This window comes from Varroa destructor, unplaced genomic scaffold (assembly GCF_002443255.2).
Source record: "Varroa destructor unplaced genomic scaffold, Vdes_3.0 BEIS01000001.1, whole genome shotgun sequence".
NCBI classification, from domain to species: Eukaryota; Metazoa; Arthropoda; class Arachnida; order Mesostigmata; family Varroidae; genus Varroa; species Varroa destructor.
This window is the reverse complement of record NW_019211454.1, coordinates 31,013,636-31,018,464: the sequence shown is the minus strand read 5'-3', so window position 1 is coordinate 31,018,464 and position 4,829 is coordinate 31,013,636. Positions and strand designations below refer to the sequence as shown.

The window sequence follows — 4,829 nt, the reverse complement described above, 5'->3', positions numbered from 1 at the left end:
GCATGAAATACCCTGCAAGCGTCACCGGTCATTAAATATGACCATATCGGAAATGGTTTAGAGCTAATACCAAATAGTTTGACATCACTGGGATTAGCGTCAAAATGAAAAATATTTTTAGAGCCTGAACTTAATTACTGTGGCCCGCATGACCTTGCGCTTGGCCAGTTAATGTTGAAACCAGGACAATAAATTTAATTTGGGACTGGGTTAATATAATCTAGTCAAATCACAGGGTTGGATTCTGTTTGGTGTAGCACGGCTGTCAGGTGACTTGTTGCTACGTAGCTGAATGAAGCGAGCTAAACAGAACGAAAATCGCAAACCGTACGATACGTGATGATCAGCTTTGTTTATATATGGGAAAGGTAAGAATTAATAGGATGAGCAGAGGCTATGCGAAATAGTTAGCACCCTCAATGGTAGACGTAAGCACGTGAGGAAATTTCAAGCACGAAACACGAACATACTGTGCTGAACAAGATGCGTGGTAATTCACTTGAAGTAGATGCCAAATGGCTTCAATAAAAAATATACCTAAAAATAACTTAAGTAGGCGAAAATATTGACAATTGCCGTAGCCAGTCTAGGGACGTTTTAGGTCAAGGACAAGGTAACCGAACCACTCGTTTTTGTATACTTTGTTATTCAAAATGCTGCGACATGATTTATTCCTCCAAAATAAGGTTTTAGAAAGGTTGTGTTCCACGGTATCGTATCAGCTGGCCGAATGTCGTCGCGTTCAATTCCTAAAGATGATTTTCAAGCTGTAAGTTAAGGCGCGAACGATTACTAGGGTGATTAGCGTCATAGACGTTTGTGCTACATTGACACCGATCACATTCCACGTATTCTACTCACAATGCATACGCCTGATTCGGTCGAACTGTGAAAGTAAACAACTTACATTATAAGTTTCAGACCTTTATTAGTATCTCTCTTTATTAGTATTGATATTCTAATGCGTACTCTATGGGATTCCAATTAGGAGTAAGGTTATCTCGAAACTGAGCGACGCTTCTGAAGTGCAATTTTCCTACTTTGAATTAGTTAAATTCTGAGCTGAACAATTCGAATCACTTTTTAGGCTTGCAAAGGTTCAAACGGCCAAGCCTCGTGTCAACAACGTACAGTTTTTGTAAACACTTTTGCAGGTCCCACGATACTCAATGATCACAACGGCCGCTAGCAAATCCCCAAGCGAACGTTGTGAAACCTCATTACTACCAGTCGTCTCAAAACTGCGGAGAAATACGATGCTATGGAGTCGGGAAGCCGTGTACGGTGTCGACTGAGTATATATAGCCGTAATCATGCTGATACACAGAAGCCAACGAGACAGTTTAGCTTCGAGTGAGAAGAAAAAAGGCACGAATGCACTCACGCATGCTTTGTTTATACTGAGCAGGCCAAGGATTCATTATACGGTTATAAAGCATATCTGGTGGCGGCAGGAAGTCGCACAGCTAGTAATATATACTAGGCTGTTCGAGGTTCTGCGGATCCAAGGACGTCGGCCTGGTAGTAAACGAATAATAATGTTAAATCTCGATAGTAATATTATACCTGCTTTAATGATAAGTGGCACCAGATATATGGTTGGCTGTCGGCTTCTTTCTACTCGCAGGTCAATGGGCTAAAGGTAGTTAAAGTATTGATATGCTGTACATCTTGCAAGTTGATGAATTAGAAGTTTATTACGCTTCGTTGTAAACGACAAACTTGTTGATCGCCTATAATATTTGTCCTCGTCCTCGTGTGGCGGTATCGCGTTTCTGCTGCTCAGAGGAAGATGGGCAGGCCTCGTTTATTACGGGTTTCTGAGATTAAAGATAAAACTCGAAGCACTGGTAGTTTTTTTTAGCACGATTAGCACTCCGCAATGCAAGGAAAGCCCTTTTGTTAGTATACCTAGAGCCACTAAGCGTTTCTATAGCCTGGCATACCTCCGAAGAAGAAGAAGAAGAAATCAAAAGGTCCGAATCCTAGCTCAAAATGAGTAACGCCTTCTTAAGTTGCAAAGGGAGGTCGTTTCGGATTCGCCAAACTCGAATCATCGACTATGGATTTTCTAACAAAGCTATAAGAGATGTGCCCCAATAGCAACTTGTTAAAGGAGCTAGCAATAGGAAACAATGGATGTGCAAATAGCCAATTACCGAATAATATACCCTTTTGTTGGCAAGGGTATCTGAGCCAATCGGCAGTTATCGTTCTGGCCCGGAACATTCTGCGATGCTAGCTCTATGTGACAACGATTAGTCGTTTATGGACGGTAAAAATAAATCGACCCTGACAACTAAAGCTCACGCTAAACGTTGAGGGTTTATTCAATGACACTGCCACGATTATGCAGGGACTGCCCTCATACTGTGACACTACCAATAATTTAAGACGGCTTGTCTCAAGTACTTCACATATAAAAAATGCATTCACGACAGTAGCTTTCGCTTACGAACTCAAGGACGATATTCTGTTACTTCTGTCAGATGGCAATATTTAGAAAAAAAGAAAAAATCAAATATCTAGAGGAACTGATAAATCAGGTTATCCCTTTCCGTCATCATCGTTGAGTCTTATGATACGACGAATAGATAGAGCTATTGAAACCAAATGACCGTACCACTATGCATATGTCAGATATCGACCAGACGGTCATCTGTGCTATATGCAGTAACTAGCACTTCGTATGCACAGAACAAGTGCGGATCGATGATATAGAACACAGTAAGAGCCATGTAATTACAGGCAGGCCGACATGTACGCCGGCTGTAGGTACAAGACTTTTGTCATAACGTTTCTACGTGTATCAGTCAAAAAATTCAAACAGCGACATTTGGCGGCTACTAATAAAGAAAATCGAGAAAAAAAAAGTAGGTTTACTGAGCGACTATACTATACTATACTATACGCGGCGACATAGTGACGATTTCCATAGAAGCATTGTTACTTGTGTTTTTACAATACAAATACCACACGGAGTTTAATAACCCCACATAACATCGTGTAGTACCTCGCGAAGCTTAAACAAGCCACTTGTGTTTACGTAACTTTAAAGAATTCTTTTTTCTAAAAAATCCGTTATTTTTGTTTAGCTTATAAGTTAGCTTTTCGTGTTGAACTATTCCATTGCGTGGCATTGATAGGCCAATATCGTCACGTTTTCAGTGATCTCTTTAAACATTTCCGGCTTACGGTGGGGATCATCTTCGACTGTCAAATAATCCCATTATCGACGCTATCTCCTTAGAGTCTCTGTCCCGCGTAGGTATTTTCCCACCATTATGGCTTTCTGTTCGCCTTCTTACGGAAGCTTCTGCTGTCTTCAATTCCATCCCAAATCGTGCATAGTTTTTATGCTTCACACTATTCATTTATTTACGAGATATCCCGGGTTATTATTTAGTGCACCATTTCTCCCGTGGCGTTGTCAATCGCGATAGAACCCGCGCATGGTTATGGCATAAAATTGGCGCTACTCGTCAACCTGAAGGATTAAAGGCGAGTTTATATCAAAAAAAAGCTACATCCCTAGGAACTAGGACAATTTGTGACCTCTACTCCTCCGTATGTACAAATCAATCAATCAATCTTAAATAAATCCATTTAATTGCTACTGTGTAACATTTTATTCTGCTTCTAATATAATACGTGATAATTTTTTGATACGTGAACACTCAACATTACCTGTAAGCAAGTCCTATCTGCACTCAGATTTATGATTTTGATTCGCGCTATTTTACACACATAGTATGAATAACAACGTTCTATTGCTTCGATATCGATATACCAAATAGAACCCTGTGTTTCGGCAGCGATAAATATTGTGTATCGATCCTTCCAACGACCATATGACAACATTGTTCCCGTTAGTCTCAAGTTAATCAAGAGAGGTTTTGAAAGAGTCAGGATCGTACAATGGTAGGGAACGAAAAAGCTCGTGTACAAAGTTCTGCTATGCCAAATTCCGCATGGAAGCAACGGGGAGGAAAAGTGGTCGCGTGAGTACGTTCAAATGTAACAGTACTATTCAGCTGAGTTTTAGTAATATAACTTTTCTGCTCTACGGTAAAAGCTAACGATTTGTAGACAGTATTTCTTATTCATAGGTTAGTATATCAGAATTCCTGTGAGGGTTTAGTGCTAGCGCATGGATCTTTAGCGGTATATGTGTGAGGTGACCTAGGCCCGAAATCAAGCGTAAGCACATCCGTGGGGGGCCAGTCGTCTGAAACCATGCTTAGCGGGACTACCGAATACAAGACTAAAGTTTGTTTTTTTTTCTTTACTTATTGTTAGTGACGGGTTTACATACTGTGAAGATTTTAACTTAACAATAGTGTAAATATAATACTAGAGCACTTTTATAAAATTGCGGATAACTTACTTTCTGTACATGGGACGCCCATTACTTTTTAGAATTCGATAACTAAATTCTCGCATACTTCTGATCACTGTTATGCGCTAACACAACAAAATATTATTCAATTGTATATACATTTTGAGGTAGATGATGGTTACGTTGATACATACCCATCAAATAGCAACATAATATTTAAGTACTTCGCTTACAGAGAAATCTTAGCAATAGTATGACGATAAACCGATAAAAAACCTTGACCCAGAAAAAAACCAGAGGTTCATAATGGTGTCACAAGAGAGTCACTCGCCGAGCTCTCTCTGATGAAAGCGATAAAGGATTACCCTCAACAAAATGATATTGTTATTGAGCAGTTATCAATAGGAGACAATGGATGCCTAATTTGTCAATAATCGAGAAATACACCCTTTCGGCGGTAAGAGTATCCAAGCCGAATTGTCTACGGAAC

General features: G+C 39.9%; 1 long non-coding RNA gene across 1 annotated transcript; it reads right to left on the bottom strand.

The window, feature by feature from the left end:
- Positions 1 to 629: 629 nt before the first annotated feature.
- Positions 630 to 1,724, bottom strand: LOC147758508 (uncharacterized). The gene is made up of 2 exons (XR_015318653.1): positions 1,132 to 1,724; positions 630 to 886 (listed from the first exon to the last, which is right to left on the bottom strand). It is a non-coding gene; the product is annotated as an uncharacterized LOC147758508 (long non-coding RNA).
- Between the last annotated feature and the right edge of the window lie 3,105 nt (positions 1,725 to 4,829).